Raw genomic sequence first — 17,276 nt, 5'->3', positions numbered from 1 at the left:
CGCCGCTCCCCGGAAGGAAGAGTCTGAGCTCCAGTCCCTTTCGCTCCGGGGTTGGGTCAGAGGGGAGGCCACGTGTCGCGGTTCGGTATCTCAGCTCCTCCCCCAAGTTATGGCGATGGGTGCGGGGGCTGGCACCACCCTAGCTTCTCCTCCAGTTAGGTGGTGGGCAAGTGTGCGGGGGGCTCTCCTCCAATGAGAGTGGAGAATCTCCGGTCAGGGACGGCTCGCTCTACCTCCCCCGGAAACGTGACGGGGCGGAGCCTGCCTACCCCTTCCCCAGTAAGCGGGGCGACGCGAGATTGCCCCCTTCCCGTGATGCATCGCGGCTGCCCTGTGGCCGCCGCCGCGATGAGCGACTCCATCCGGGTCCTGGGCGCCGCTCCGGGTCAGCGTGCAGCAGGTAATGGGGCTGCGGCGCCGCCATTGCCAAGGCTTCCGGGTAGGGCGGGCCTAGGGAGACTGCGGGCTTCCCGGCGGCCAGAGGCCCGGCCGCAGGGAGCGGGGCGCCGCGCGGCAGCAGGCCTGAGGGGGACACCGTGCGGGTCCCTGCTGGCTACACGCCGGGCTCGCCCTAGCAGCTGCCTGCCCGGCAGGAAGCAGCAGCGACCGCGTGCGTGGGCCGCGCTGAACCATCGCTTCTTCCCGGGGGCGGCGGGGCCGCGCTCTGCCATGGTGCCGCCGGCGCGGGTGGGGGCTCTCAACCATCTTCCTCCGTTCACGTGTTTATGCATTTAAGGTTTTTTAACCCCCCCTTCTCAGACTAACTGAAGCCTCGGAAGTGCCGCCCCCGGGCGCTGGTGATTGGCTATGTGGTGTCCGTTCCCATGACCGATAGGCTGTGAGGGCTGCTAGCTGCTTGAACGTCACTTCCGCTATCAAGTTTGTGGGCAGGGGAGACCTTGGCGTGGAGGGGGTGATCTCTTCCCCCGAAACCCTCCGGACAACAACAGACGCCGATTCCGCGGCGGCCGGGCGGGAGCGATCGGTCGCTTGAGCCGCCCACCCCCGCTTTGCCCTTGGCCCTGCTCGGGGGGACTCAGCTCTGCCTCCTTCCTGGCGCGGGAAGGCAGGTGAGCCCCGGCTCCCGCCTATCTGCGGGGACCGCCGGGAAACCCAGCATCCCCAGTGCCCTTGGCCGAAGTCGCCAGCGTCAGGCGGCCGTGGTGGGCAGGCGGATGCTGTTGCTGCGAAGGGCAGTTAGCAGCTGACAAGGCCCGATGGGGTGGAGTGGCTGGGGAAGTGCTGGTGAAAACCTTCGGTGAGGTGCGTTACACTGCAGCGCCCATTGAGCAGGTAACGAACTGTTCATGCGCTTTATCTCTTGGTCAGGCTTCAGCAGATTTGACCAAAAAGTTTGAGGCTTTGACACTGCTCCTGCGACGTGCAGGTATTGACAGCTGTGCCTCGGATTTAAAACAGACCTGGGGGAGTAAGTAAAGGCTCCTTGAAATAAAAAAGGTGTTTATTCTTGCACCGTGAATTCCATGCTTAAGCACCTTGGGTTGGCTTTATTGTGCTGCATATTTAAGCACTAGCATTTTGAAGTATGTCTCGATGCAGCTATTATGTATAGTTACTTGTATCTCATACTGATTTGAATGATAAATTCTAGATTGGGAAGTTCTCTGTTGCATTATGTACTGCTGCAATGTAGTTACCAGTGTTTATCATACAGTCTACTATTTATACTGGCTGCTGTAACTTTCATAAAAGAAACATTTGGATTATGCTCAGCTGTAGAGAGAAGAGCTGCCAATGTAATTCTGATTTATTCAAGAACAAGTGTTAACTGATAACAGTGACAGGTGTGATGCTGCAATTTTAAGACTGATGAAATGAACTAATGCTCCTTTTTCCTTTCCTGCAGCTGGGGGAAGGCAGCGTTTCAAATTTATCAGACACCTATTGCCAAGAGGCTACAAATGATTGAGCCCAGGAGCAGGGTACTGAGGAAGCACACTGGTGGGAATTTAAGGACCAGTTAGTGGGAGCTTGGTTCTTCATAAATAGTATGTAGCTGTTGCAGGAGTTGCAGTGGTGCAGGATAACTTTCTTCCTAGCTAATAATTGTCAGTTACATTTTTAGTCTGTTAAAGGCTGGAGCGCAAAACAACATTGTACCAAGTAGGTCTTGCCAATACCTTGTATTAGCTTAGCATAAAATCCTTAAATTTGGTGTAAGCTATTAACATACTACTAATGATTTTCTTGCACTGCTTAATCTTCAAACCTCTTTAAGGTTTTTTAATCTATTGTAAATGTAAACTAATTCCCTCTGACTCAAGGTCATCATAGCCCCTTGCCCCCATTTATAACTAATTTCTCTATAAAAATTATATTCTTGGGAAAGCAGATCTATTAAAAAGATTTGCTCCTACCTCAGAAGTGTCATGAGAAATAAATAAAATGCTAAAAATATGCTAGCTTGATCTTTTTTTAAAAGAATCCAACAGGGTATAAATGTATATTTAGTGCCTACAGAATGAAATTGATCATGAAAAATTGGATCAAATTCTGCTGGGGGGTTGAGATAGCATTTGTTGAGCAGAATTATGATCTTTTTGTACTTCAAAAAGCATTTAATTTTATTTTTATTGAACTTTTAATTCTTTACAGTAGAGGTGACTGTATCTTAAAATCCCAAGATCTAGGAAAAAATCCAGTAATTGGGACTTCACTTTATTGGATCTCTAATGGTTCCTATAGTCAAATTTGGCTTGATCTGTTTGTCATAATATTTTATATATTAATGGTTACATTTAATTTTGGTATAGGCTTGTTTAGGTATAGTCTCCAGAGAATGACATTCACAAATTATCATCTCAAGTTCTCAATTATTCAAATCTGTTTACAATAAGGATTACTGGAAGGGCGGTTACTGAACAACCATTTAAAGTTGTCATAGTGAAGGTCTTGTAATTTATTACTGAAAATTTATCAAGATTGCTAAAGATTATACTTCAACTGTTTTCTCATTCTATTCTAGCCCTTATCTTGAAACACTGGTTAGAATTAAAGGGAACTTCTAAATTCTTTAGGACTTCATTTTATAGTATTTTGATTTATAATGGGCTAATCAGCACATTTTTTGTATTGGGTGTTAGCTTGCTATCTATATGAAGAGCATACAAACTAAGAGGTTGCATAGGTTACTTTAAAAGACTAAAATGTAATTATCTTGCATAGGAAGATTGGAGAGGGTTGGTACAATAATTGAGTACTTACACGACTTTTCAGAGCAGTAGAAATCATTCTTGTATTAGTTTCCATTTGACAAATGCTTTTTAATTTCCCCTTAAATTTTATCTAGTAGTTGGAAGATCCCTTTGGATTTGAAATACCTTAGAAAATTTAAAAGAGACATTCCAGGAGCTGTAAAGATCAATAGAAAAGTTAAATTGTGTTATGGATTGCTGCACCTTTATCTGAAAACTGAAATCAGTGAGAGTTAAGCACCTGAGTCCCTTTGCAAATCCCACTTAAATGTCTGCAAAAAGAACAGGAGTACTTGAGGCACCATAGAGACCAACAAATTTATTTGAGCATAAGCTTTCTTGGGCTAAAGCTCACTTCATCAGCTGCATAGAATGGAACATATAGTAAGAAGATGTATACAGAGAACATGAAAAAGTGGAAGTAGCCATACCAACTGAAAGCGGCTAATTAGGGCTTGTCTACATCAGAAAGTTGCAGCGCTGGTGAGGGAGTTACAGCGCTGCAACTTTGAAGGTGTACACATCTGCAGGGCACCACCAGCGCTGCAACTCCCTGTTTGCAGCGCTGGCCGTACTCCCGTTTTGTCTCGGGTGTAGAGGATCCAGCGCTGGTGATCCAGCGCTGGTAATCCAATGTAGACAGTTACCAGCGCTTTTCTTGACCTCCGTGGAAGGAGGAAGCCTCTGGTAATCAAGCTGGTTTCCTTTCCCGGTTTGCTCTCTCGGTCCCGGAGCCACCCAGCAAACCGCAGGGAAGGAGACCTGCTTGCTCGGGGTTCCGGGACCGAGAGAGCAAACCGGGAAAGGAGACCAGCTTCGCCGCGGTTTGCTCTCGCATTCCCGGAGCCACCCAGCAAACCGCAGGGAAGGAGACCTGCTTGCTCGGGGTTCCGGGACCGAGAGAGCAAACCGGGAACGCCGCGGTTTGCTCTCTCGGTCCCGGAACCCCGAGCAAGCAGGTCTCCTTCCCTGCGGTTTGCTGGGTGGCTCCGGGACCGAGAGAGCAAACCGCGGCGTTCCCGGTTTGCTCTCTCGGTCCCGGAACCCCGAGCAAGCAGGTCTCCTTCCCTGCGGTTTGCTGGCTGGCTCCGGGACCGAGAGAGCAAACCGCGGCGAAGCTGGTTTCCTTTCCCGGTTTGCTCTCTCGTCCCGGAACCCCCCTTGAAGCCGCCCAACAGCGCTGCAGTGTGGCCACATCTAACACCACTTGCAGCGCTGGTTGCTGTAAGTGTGGCCACTCTGCAGCGCTGGCCCTATACAGCTGTACTAATACAGCTGTAACAACCAGCGCTGCAAAATTTTAGATGTAGACATGGCCTTAATTAAGATGAGCTGTTGGGGTGGGGGGGACTTCTGTAGTGATAATCAAGATGGCCCATTTTAGACAATTGACAAGAAGATGTGAGGATACTTAACACAGGGAAATAGATTCAATATGTGTAATGACCCAGCCACTCCCAGTCTCTATTCAAACTCAAGTTAATGGTATCTAGTTTGCATAAGCAGCAAAGAATCCTGTGGCACCTTATAGGTCTGTTAGGGCTTGTCTACATCACAAAGTTGCAGCGCTGGTGAGGGGGTTACAGCGCTGCAACTTAGGAGGTGTACACATCTGCAGGGCATCACCAGCGCTGCAACTCCCTGTTTGCAGCGCTGGCCATACTCCCGTTTTGTCTCGGGTGTAGAGGATCCAGCGCTGGTGATCCAGCGCTGGTAATCAAGTGTAGACACTTACCAGCGCTTTCCTTGACCTCCGTGGAATAAGCAGGTATCTCAGCATACCTGAGGAAGCCTCTGGTAATCAAGCTGGTCTCCTTCCCCGGTTTGCTCTCGCGTTCCCCGAACCCCGAGCAAGCAGGTCTCCTTCCCTGCGGTTTGCAGGGTGGTTCGGGGAACGCGAGAGCAAACCGCGGCGAAGCTGGTCTCCTTCCCCGGTTTGCTCTCGCGTTCCCCGAACCCCCCTGCAAACCGCAGGGAAGGAGACATGCTTGCACAGTGGTTCGGGGAACGCGAGAGCAAACCGGGGAAGGAGACCAGCTTCGCCGCGGTTTGCTCTCGCGTTCCCCGAACCACCCTGCAAACCGCAGGGAAGGAGACCTGCTTGTTCGGGGAACGCGAGAGCAAACCGCGGCGAAGCTGGTCTCCTTCCCCGGTTTGCTCTCGCGTTCCCCGAACCCCGTGCAAGCAGGTCTCCTTCCCTGCGGTTTGCAGGGTGGTTCGGGGAACGCGAGAGCAAACCGCGGCGAAGCTGGTCTCCTTCCCTGGTTTGCTCTCGCGTTCCCCGAACCCCCCTTGAAGCCGCCCAACAGCGCTGCAGTATGGCCACATCTAACACCACTTGCAGCGCTGGTTGCTGTAAGTGTGGCCACTCTGCAGCGCTGGCCCTATACAGCTGTACTAATACAGCTGTAACAACCAGCGCTGCAAAATTTTAGATGTAGACATACCCTTAGTCTATAAGGTGCCAGAGGATTCTTTGCTGCTTGTACAGATCCAGACTAACACGGCTACCCCTCTGATAGTTTGCATATTAATTCAAGCTCAGCAGTTTCTCATTGGAGTCTGTTTGTTTTTGAAGCTTTTCTATTGCAAAATTGCCACCTTTAAGTCTGTTACTGAGTGACCAGGGAGGTTGAAGTGTTCTCCTACTGGTTTTTGAATATTATGATCCCTGATGTCAGATTTGTGTCCATTTATTCTTTTGTGTAGAGACTGTCCAGTTTGGCCAATGTACATGGCAGAGGGGCATTGCTGGCACATAATGGCATATATCACATTGGTAGATGTGCAGGTGAACAAGCCCCTGATGGCGTGGCTAATGTGATTAGGTCCTATGATGGTGTCATTTGAATAAATATGTGGACAGAGTTGGCACTGGGCTTTGTTGCAAGGATAGGCTCCTTGGTTAGTGTTTTTGTTCTGTGGTGTGTGGTTGCTGGTGAGTGTTTTCTTCAGGTTGGGGGGGCTGTCTGTAAGTGAGGACTAGTCTGTCTCGCAAGATCTGTGAGAGTGAGGGATCATCTTTCATGATAGGTTGTAGATCTTTGATGATGCGCTGGAGAGGTTTTAGTTGGGTGCTGAAAGTGATGGCTAGTGGCGTTCTGTTGTTTTCTTTGTTGGGCCGGGCCTGTCCTGTAGTAGGTGACTTCTGGGTACTCTTGTGGCTCTGTCAATCTGTTTTTTTCACTTCAGTGGGTGGGTATTGTAGTTTTAAGAATGCTTGATAGAGATCTTGTAGGTGTTTGTCTCTGTCTGAGGGATTCAGGCAAATGTGGTTGTATCATAGAGCTTGACTGTATATAATGGATCATGTGGTGTGTCGTGGGTGGAAGCTGGAGGCATGTAGGTAAGTACAGCAGTCAGTAGGTTTCCGGTATAGGGTGGTAATTATGTGACCATCACTTATTAGCCCAGTAGTGTCCAGGAAATGGACCGCTTGTGTGGATTGGTGTAGGCTGTGGTTGATGTTGGGATGGAAATTGATGAAATCATGGTAGAATTCCTCAAGGGCTTTTTTTTTCCATGGGTCCAGATGATGATGTCATCAATGTAGTGCAAGTAGAGATGGGGTGTTCTAAGTCAGCCATAAAACTTTTGGCATACTGTGGGGCCATATCGGGTACCCATAGCAGAGCCGCTGACTTGAAGGTATATATTGTCCCCAAATGTAAAATAGTTGTGGGTCTGTTTGTCTGTTAAACCTTTTAAAACTGATTAGAGGACTGAATAATTATTGCCACTGACCTAGGAATACATGTGAGACAATTGCTCTGTTAATGGGAACAAATCAACTATTTTTCTCAGGTGTTAATCCTCACAGAAGAACACAAGGGAAGGAAGTAGGAAAAAATAAGGATGCATGTGGACATCTTGTTACAATGTCTTTTAAAAGAATAACACCATAATTTTGATTCAGGCATAAGTCCAACTCATGCTTATCCCTTTATTAAATTTCTCTCTTAAGCCACCCTCTGGAAAGCATATTAGGTGGGGGATTAAATATCAGAAATAAACAATTGATATTTGATATGATGAAGTAAACATTCCCTGTCAAGGGAGTACATAATATCATAAAATGGAAACACTTGCATAATGAAACAGACATTTCAGGGGGAATAAATAACTGGCACTCTAATTGTTCTGTGAAAGACAGTGGTTCAGAATGCTGTAGTTCTTTGGCTAGCTAAAAAGGGAAATGGCAAACTTCTTTCCAGTGGAACACAATTATTATAGCAGTTGATTCTAAAAGCAATGTCCGTGGTTTATGTAAAAATTGGGCAATAATTTGGAATGGTTGTAGTTAGAAAAAACAGTGCATTGTTCTATACTTTGACATAACTGAAATAAAACGTTTGTTTGCAAATTAACATGTTTGTTCCAGCATCAGCACTGCATGTTCAGCCTGGTATCTAATTGGTTCTTTTTGCTATATACATAACCTACCTTCAATCGTTTATGGCAGAGGTGGCCAACCTGTGACTCCGGATCAGAATTGTCTGTCATTTTGTAGTGTACTCAAATTATCACTGTCACAGCTAACCAGTTTTTATAGTTTGCTGGTAAGCTCCTACAAGGAGTGCTCCATCATCTTTAGTAACTGCTACTCCTGAGTTGAAAATTGGATATGGAAACAGAAGTGTCACCATTCCAAGGACCTAGATAAGAAGAAATGGAACCTCACTGGAACTTTTCTTAAATTTCTATACCTTGTCATCTCCAGAGTTGTAATAGATGAAAATATACTAGCAACCATTTCCTGGGTCCAGTTTCCTCTCTTTCACAATTGGGAGACTATATTGATGGGCATGAGCTATTAGTGTCTTAGGTTGTAATGTAGGAAGACACAGATTAAACAAAAGATAAATAACAAGCAAATAATTTAGCTTTTTAAAACTTAAGCCTACACATTTTAGCAAGTCTCATCATGAAACGGAACAATTCCCCACATAAGGTTACAGTCAGTATATTAGAATTTTAAATGTATTCTGAAAGCTCAGTGAAAAATTAGTTGTAGAATCATACACATTAAGGTCAGAAGGGACCCTTATGATCGTCTAGTCTGACCTCCCACACAATGCAGGCCACAGAATCTCACCCACCCACTCCTGTATCAAACCCCTAACCTATGTCTGAGCTACTGAAGTCCTCAAATTGTGGATTAAAGACTTCAAGATGCAGAGAATTCTCTGGCAAGTGACCTGTGCCCCACGCTGCAGAGGAAGCTGAAACCCCCCCCAGGGCCTCTGCCAATCTGCCCTAGAGGAAAATTCCTTCCCAACCCCAAATATGGCAATCAGCTAAACCCTGAGCATGTGGGCAAGACTCACCAGCCAGACACCCAGGAAAGAATTCTCTGTAGTAACTCAGATGCCACCCTATCTAGTGTTCCATCACAGGCCATTGGGCATATTTACTGCTAATAGTCGAAGATCAATTAATTGCCAAAATTAGGCTATCCCATCATACCATCCCCTCCATAAACTTATCAAGCTTAGTCTTGAAGCTAGATATGTCTTTTGTCCTGCACTGCTCCCCTTGGAAGGCTGTTCCAGAACTTCACTCCTCTGATGGTTACAAACCTTCGTCTAATTTCAAGTCTAAACTTCCTGATGGCCAGTTTATATCCATTTGTTCTTGTATCCACATTGGTACTGAGCTTAAATAAATCCTCTCCCTCCCTGGTATTTATCCCTCTGATATATTTATAGAGAGCAATCATATCTCCCCTCAGCCTTCTTTTGGTTAGACTAAACAAACCAAGCTCTTTGAGTCTCCTTTCATTTTCCATTCCTCGGACGTACCTGTTCCAGTTTGAATACATCCTTCTTAAACATGGGAGACCAGAACTGCACACAATATTCCAATGAGGTCTCACCAATGCCTTGTAAAATAGTACTAATGCCTCTTTATCTCTATTAGAAATACCTTGCCTGATGCATTCCAGGACTGCATTAGCTTTTTTCATGGCCATATCACATTGGTGGCTCATAGTCATCCTGTGATCAACCAATACTCCAAGGTCCTTCTCCTCTGTTACTTCCAACTGGTGTGTCCCCAGCTCATAACAAAAATTCTTGTTATTAATGCATGACCTAAATGCATGACCTTGCACTTTTCACTATTAAATTTCATCCTATTACTATTACTCCAGTTTACAAGATCATCCAGATCTTCCTGTATGACATCCCGGTCCTTCTCTGTATTGGCAATACCTCCCAGTTTTGTGTCATCCGCAAGCTTTATTAGCACATTCCCACTTTTTGTGCCAAGGTCAGTAATAAAAAGGTTAAATAAGATTGGTCCCAAAACCGATCCCTGAGGAACTTCACTACTAACCTCTCTCCAGGCTGACAGTTCACCTTTCAGTATGGCCTGTTGTCTCCCCTTTAACCAGTTCCTTATCCATCTTTCAAGTTTTTAAAAAAAAAAAGTCCCAATAATAGCAGAAGCAATCTGAAGGTAGTCAGGTGGGACCTGATGTGCGAATGAGTCCCAGTGGCTCTGTGAAGAATGGCTGGATTTGTGGGTAGCTTAACTCAGGTTCTACTGTAGCTATGAACACCTCCTGAATGGAGGTTGTTCATAACTCTGAAATGTTCGTAATGGAACAAAATGTTAGGGTTGTTCCTTCAAAAGTTTGCAACTGAACATTGACTATACAGCTTTGAAATTGTACTATGCAGAAGAAAAATGCTGTTTTCTCTTTATTTTTGTTAGTAGTTTACGTTTAACACAGTACTGCACTGTATTTGCTTTCCCCCCCTCTGCTGCTGCCTGATTGGAACCAGAACACTGCAAATGAGGGGTGTGGGTGACTGGTTAGTTTAACTCTGGTGTTTAACTCTGAGGTTTTAATGTATTGTAGAGCTGCTGCTCTAGAGGAGATCTGGGACTGAAATTAAAGCCCAGATTGGAAGCTTAGAACTCTGTTCTAGAGGGAATCCTGCTGGTCTGGTGGAGACTAGGATGCCCTGAATTCACTTCTGCTGACTATTGCAGCTGGAATGGGGAGGTCTGGGATTTTGGTGTATTGTCCTGGATCATCACCTGGTGAAGTTATATGCAGGGTAATAGCAGCACCTGATGACCACAGGCAACTCTCATTGGAGCAGAGTAATGAGCAGAAAAGTTGCCCATTGCATCCTGTTGGTCCTACATAAAAATATAAATTAATCCATTTTATCTTGCTTATTCAGTACAATACTATGCTTGTTCACTTCTATAGTTGTGAAGATTAAGACCTGTGGAACTTGCATTTCACTTATTTTAGTGAATTTAAAATATACTATAATTGTGACAATCACAAGTTGACTATAGAATGCAAAACTTACAGGTGTGACTGCTTATACTGTAGGTATTTACTACTTGTGCATCTCAAGTTCAGGTAAATAACTGTACAAATACAAATTGAAAGTCCAAACACTTTGTTGTTCTTTTAGAACTTGAATTTTGTTCTTAGTCTGCCTGCATTTCATAAACATACATAAAGACATTTGCTATAATACCTTGTGAGATATTTTAAAATGTAGTTGTCATTTTCTGGAAGTTATATTTGCTAAACTTCCAAAATACAAAAATTCTCTCTTTAATTCTTTCATATGGTTTGGGGAAGAGGAAGTCATCAATTCTATATTGCACTGCTCTTTAAAAATGCCACAATAGTTCCAGTCAGGAACAATAAATTCTAAGTCTCTCCCTAGGAAAAAGACATTGGAATTTACAGGAACTTTTCTGGAATAAAAACAATGAGAATTAATCCACAACTTCACCCATCAGAGGATTAAAAGGCGCTGGACTTCTAGAAAGCGGAGAAAACTTTTAAATAATTTCAATACCGGTGTTTAAATTGTAGTCCAAAAGAGTATTATTCATTAAGAATAAAATTCATTAAGATTTAAAGACCCATTGAAACCCATTTACAATCATTTTTAAAAAATGGACTTGACTTCAGTATCTTGAGTGATGCATATTTATTTTCACAACTGGATAATATAACAAACAGGATGTTTTTGCCATTCAAATGGAAGTTAGCAGTGATATGTTGGATTGAATGTATAGCTCAAAAGAGCGAAGGAAATGAGTGGTGGTTGCTCTACCATCGTCTGGCCAGTTATTTTAGCAGGTAATCAATAGCTATTATCTTGAAGTATAATCTGATGGATAGACTGTAAGACTTGGAGTCACACTGAGTCTACTTCCCACTCTGGCTTGCTGTATGATGACCAATGGCATCTTCCTTATTGGTAAAATGAGGAATGAACGTACTCATGCTGGTATTTGAGATTTCTTTAAAGTGCTTTAAGACCCTAGGACAGAATGCACTATTAAAGTAGTATATTAGAAAGAGTTAAATTTCATTACATCCTTGTTCAGGTATAGTTTGTCTGATCTTAAACTTAATACAGTAACTCCTCACTTAACGTTGTAGTTAAGTTCCTGAAAAATGCAACTTTAAGCAAATCCAATTTCCCCATAAGAATGAATGTAAATGAGGGGGTTAGGTTCCAGGGACATTTATTTCACCAGACAAGAGTGTCCACACACACACACACACACACACACGTTTTAAACAAACACTTTAATACTAGTACATAGTGATAATTGTGAAGCTTGGCTGAGGGGGAGGAATCAGAGGGTGGGATATTTCCCTTACTGTTAAATGATGAACTAGCAATTAGCTGAGCCCTCGAGTTAACTCTCTCTCACTCTACAAGGCAGCAGGAATGGAGGGAGATATGTGCATTTCCCCTTTAAGGACACTGCCTTGTTAATTAGATCAGCTTGCTCAGACCCCAGCTGCTGCAAGCTCCCTCTGTCCTGAGCCTTGGTGTGTCCCCCCCTGCTCTATGGAAGATGGGGTAAGTGGGGTGCAGGAGCAGGGGGGAGGGAGACACCCTGACATTAGCCCCCCTCTTCCCTCCCTCCCCCCCCCACAGCAAGCAGGAGCCTTGGGGAGCTGCTCCAAGACAGGGCAGGAGCAGCACATGGCACTGCGGGAAGGGGCTGCCGCGGGGAGCTGATAGTGGGCTGCTGGTCCACCCTGGTTCCAAGCCTTCACCAGCTAGCTGCAATGGGCTGTTCTTCCTGCAAGCAGTAGACAAAGCAGGCGGCTGCCAAACGATGCTAGAAGGGAGTATTGCGCAACTTTAAACGAGCACGTTCCCTAATTTTGATCAGCAATGAAACAACATTAACTGGGCTGACTTTAAGTGAGGAGTTACTGTACCAAAAGTGCCTGTATGGGGAAAATGTTGTTTTTTCTTATACTGAGTTGAAAGCAACTACAGACACTTGTATATTGAGGAACAGCAAGCTAGTCTAGTGATGGAAAAGATGATGGAGAGGGGAAATGATTTGCAGCCTCCCAATTTCTTGTTACAAGTTAATATGGGAATTTTGTAGCTACAGAAATAAAACTAAGGCAGAGCCTTGCATGCTTTTTGTGGTTGCCAGTATGTTGTCTTAACTACTGTAATTCAAAATTATCAAAATGCCACACTGGTTTCAACAACATTTACAATGTAAATTTCCAATAAGTGTCTACTTCGTGTATAAGAGTTTAAGCAATGGGCTTCCAGTAATGCAGTTTTACTCTTTATAGTTCATGTTTTTGGTGGCTATGTTGCCATGTAAACACTTGTTGCGAACAATTTTAGAAGCATTTAAAACTCTCTATACAGCTTTGGATTTTAAGGGTGTGGTGTAGAAATTTAGACGTGCTTTTGCAGATTTGTTATGCATCTTGGATTTCATTAAACCCACTGGAGTTGCTGTCTCAGTGAGTGATAGAGCAGGGATTGGCAACCTTTGGCATGTGGCGGCTGGACTGGTTTGTTTACCTGCTGCGTCCGCAGGTTTGGCTGATCGTGGCTCTGGCTGGTTGCAGTTCGCTGTCCCAGGCCAATGGGGGCTGCAGGAATGTGCTGGCCATTGCTTCCCGCAGCCCCTGTTGGCCTGGAGTGGTGAACCGCGGCCAGTGGGAGCTGCGATCGGCCAAACCTGTGGACGCGGCAGGTAAACAAACTGGCCCGGCTTTCCAGGAGGCTGACCTTGGTGGGCCATATGCCAAAGGTTGCTGATCCCTGTGATAGAGGGACAGCTTCAGGCTACACCTGTTTGGCTCCGCTTGATGTGGTTCACCTCACTGCACTGAGAAGGCATCAGCAGACTTTGTGTCTTGGATACGAGTTACCTTTGTGCAGCTCTCTGTTTTGCTGGTAAACTCGTATGGAAAGACAAAATCTCATGATTTTGTTAGTCTTTCTGCCCATATTTTATTTCACATCTGACTGCAGGATCTTTGCCAACCCTGAGCTAATCTAAATAAGGTTGTGCCAGAGCTGCATAAAAGCTTCTGATCTTCTCCCAGTGCTACTGTTCAAATTTATTTCCATTTTGGGAATTAGGACCAACAGGGTATGCTCATCTGTGCAATGAAATACTGAAATTATGATGGGAATAAGGTTCATGAAAGCAGGTCTGGGGGTTTTGTTAATCTATGGTCGAATCTTAAAAGCAATCCACTAAAATTCAGTGTCAGTATTTGTACAGCATTGAAGAATTTTGGAAACATTGTTTGCTTTTATGTTTGCTGTTCATGGAGGAATGATGTCATCCATTTGTATATAAATGCACTGGATCATGGGCTGTATTTTTTTGGCAAGGACACTAACATGTGGAGAGCTCTTCTATTAAGGCTTTGTTTGAAGACTTGTCTGAGAACCTTAAATTAGAATTGTGAAGAAAATCTAGTAAATGCATAGTATTTGAACTGTTTGGAAAGTTGCACTGCTAAATACTTGTTCAGGCTGTTGTATGTTTTTCCAACTATAAATTAGCTTTCCTCCCAATTCCTTGTTTTCAAGGTACCTTTGCGAAGCAGTGGATTCTAAACCAGACACATCTGCCTGGCACACACTTTGACTGGGTTTTTTTCCACCCCTCAAACTTGTTCACGATCATGGTCAACTGAAGTGCTAGTGTGGAAACTGGCTTTAAGTTTACCATGAATGAATTAGTACATCGTCTGCCTTTTTTAAAAGTTAAATACATTTAAGTTGCTTTTGGAGAAACAAGTTGAACTAATATTGTAGTGCCTAGAGGGGTCCAGTCAGAATCAAAGCTATATTGTGCTGCATGCTGTACATTAAGATAGTTTCTGGCCCCCAAGAACTTAATTTAACAGTTTGCTCACTGAGATACTGCAAAGTTGTACTTTTGTGCTGTTGGATTTAAAGTTAGCATTTAACTGCCATACGCTAAATCAGTTTAAAACATTGGTAATTCATGGTATTACATTTTGTATTTGGTCTAGATTATAGGCATTAGGCCCTTACACTGGTACAACTAGGAAGAATGGCTGAAGAAAGCCCAGGGTTTTTAGGTTCCACTGTTACTAATAATTCTTGAGAAATAAGTGATGTGTAGGTCTGTATGTAACATTTCTGATAGACTGTCTTTCTTCTACTTTCAGATTTGAGATTACATCTCTGGAAGAAGATTGTAATTTAACTCACATTTTTAAAAGAGATTTGAGTTTTAGATACCTTTCTTGCCCTGCATCTTGCTGTCTGTCCAGAGGTGACATCTTGAGAGCCCCTAACGGTTGGTATAATTTTCAAGTCTGAGGTCAAAATCTTTCTAAGTGACTTGTTGCATGAGGCAAGGGGAAGCTTTCTCTGTGATAAACTGTTCTGTGTAATATAGATGCTGTCTTGCAGCTAACTTGTCTCTGGTAAAACAACATTTCCTCTACATCTGAACTAAGAAGATGCCTGCACTGTGGGATGAGGTAGTAGGTTGTATAGTTTTAGGGTCATACCCACAACTGGGAGATAACTATACAATCTACTGTCTTTCCTAAAGCAGCAGAAAATCAGCAATGTCAGATCTTTCACTTTAAAAACTTATTGTCCAGTTATTCAGAACTTCTCTAGTTCAAAGGGCTTGTGGGCAGAGAAAATACATTTCTGTAGCATAGCAGAGTTGATACATAATGTCTGGATTTGTTTATCCCTGGAAGGTCAGTTTCTTTACCATTCTGATTTTCACGTTAGATTTTTTTAAAATTCTCTTTAGGGGAGCAGCACAGGTATGGAAGAATAGATTTCATCCTAACTGTATATTGTATGGGGTAATTAAAAACTAAAGCTGTTGAATTTCTAATTAAGCAAAATGCTAGTGGTGGTAATTGGTGCCATAAGATAACTCATTTGAAGTTGGATAGCTGTGCAGCTAAGCTATATTTCCTGAAACTAGGACTGTTAAGTACAAATTTCTCTAGCGGAGTGAGGTAGTAGATTGTATAGTTGTAGGGTAGTTATTTTACCCTGTTCAGGAGATAACTATACAATCTATTGCCTTCCCCGAGGAGTAAAAAAAAATCTGCAGTCCCTTTGCATGCTAGTTGAGCATCCTGAATTTGCAGTTGGAGAGTGGACTTTCACTCAAGCCTGTAAAATATCAGGTGATTGAGTGGCTGGATTTACAGCACTAAATGCTAATATATGGCACACACTAACATTGCATTTGGCTTCTGTGCTGAATTTTTTTCAAAGGTGAGTTGTGTTGCTGATTTTATATATAAATGGTCTTTCAAATGTGTTCTGTTGCATTACTAATCTTAATTTAAATTGGTCAGATAACTACACAAGTTTTGAAATTCATGGCTGCTCTGACAGCATGTAGCCAGTAAACGGATTGGGGAGAAAATGACTTCAGTAGTACTACCTTGTGTAAACACTTCTGTCTCCCTCCACTTGTCCTCCCCCTAATGCTAGGATGTGAGATTGTTAGTGGTTCTCCACTTTTTCTTTGCACCTTACTAAACAGGAGGGTAATCCCAAACAGAGTGTAGGATGTATGATCCCCTGATGCCTGTTTTAACCTTCCCCGGGGGTTATGAGCCCTAGAAGGTTTTCTTTGCCCAGTAAATCTCAGCTGGGTACATCTTATTTATTTTTTTAAATGGCATAGGCTCAAACTTGTTTTCTCACTGCCTACAATGGTTAAACCCTGACTAGTTTAATGTGTTGAAGAAGGAGCTACCTGATAAGTGATAATTTTACCACTTGTTCAGTAAGAACAGCCCCTAGTGGGCTTAATTAAGGTGAAACTGAAGCAGTATATCAGTCATGAAGCTTTTTAGTCTAGACACAACTTTTTGTAACTGATCTACCATTCCTCACTTAAACAATATTACCAAATAAAGCTGAAGTTACCTGGAAATATAAATGGATGTAAAATGTCACAGTATATGCATATCTGAAAAAGTCAAAAGAAACTGCAATAAAAGTTAACAGCTGATTTCGCAGTGCAGCTGCTAAATAGAAGAACTGCAGAAGAAACAGTGGGCTTCTAGGAAGAGGTAGTAGGTTGCATAGTTTTAGGGCAGGGATTTTGCTCACAAGGAGTTAACTATACAACCTGCTGCCTTTCTTAGGGCTTTATTATTGCAACAGGACCATTTTGGCTCAGTCTAAACTTCTGCAGCTTTGATATGCGAAGAAAAAACTGGTATAAGCCAAACCAGTATTTAATGATACTAAGCATGGCAGCAACAGACTCCTTCTGACAACTCATGTACAGTACTAACCTCAAGGTTGCAGCAGTATAGTGCTGCTTTTGAGGACAAACAGAACACACTATTTGCTCCTTCAGTAAAAGTGAGGGGTGTAATAGTCTCACCTTCCTTTCAAGATTAGGCTAAGATTTTCCAGCACTGAATAAGAGAGAAAGTATGGGCTTGTCTACATCACAAAGTTGCAGCGCTGGTGAGGGGTTACAGCGCTGCAACTTAGGAGGTGTACACATCTGCAGGGCATCACCAGCGCTGCAACTCCCTGTTTGCAGCGCTGGCCGTACTCCCGTTTTGTCTCGGGTGTAGAGGATCCAGCGCTGGTGATAAAGTGTAGACACTTACCAGCGCTTTTCTTGACCTCCGTGGAATAAGCAGGTATCCCAGCATACCTGAGGAAGCCTCTGGTAATCAAGCAGGTCTCCTTCCCTGGTTTGCTCTCGCGTTCCCCGAACCCCCGTGCAAGCAGGTCTCCTTCCCTGCGG

The 17,276-nt window shown here is 43.9% G+C and overlaps 1 long non-coding RNA gene across 3 annotated transcripts in view; it reads left to right on the top strand.

Annotated features, from left to right (window-relative positions):
- The first annotated feature begins 341 nt into the window (after positions 1 to 341).
- The window catches only part of LOC115654373, a 23,077-nt gene continuing 6,142 nt past the window's right edge, over positions 342 to 17,276 (top strand). For 2 of the 3 annotated variants that reach the window (XR_004001183.1, XR_004001184.1), the window contains exons 1-3: positions 342 to 400; positions 1,330 to 1,429; positions 14,696 to 14,819. This is a non-coding gene — a long non-coding RNA (uncharacterized LOC115654373). Of the gene's footprint in view, positions 401 to 1,329; positions 1,430 to 14,695; positions 16,953 to 17,276 lie in introns of those variants that run through there. The other variant, XR_004001182.1, reaches the window with a different exon arrangement.

Source organism: Gopherus evgoodei, chromosome 7 (assembly GCF_007399415.2).
Source record: "Gopherus evgoodei ecotype Sinaloan lineage chromosome 7, rGopEvg1_v1.p, whole genome shotgun sequence".
In the NCBI taxonomy this organism is placed as follows: Eukaryota; Metazoa; Chordata; order Testudines; family Testudinidae; genus Gopherus; species Gopherus evgoodei.
Note: the sequence above shows the minus strand (reverse complement) of the source record. Positions and strands in the feature narration are given on the sequence as shown.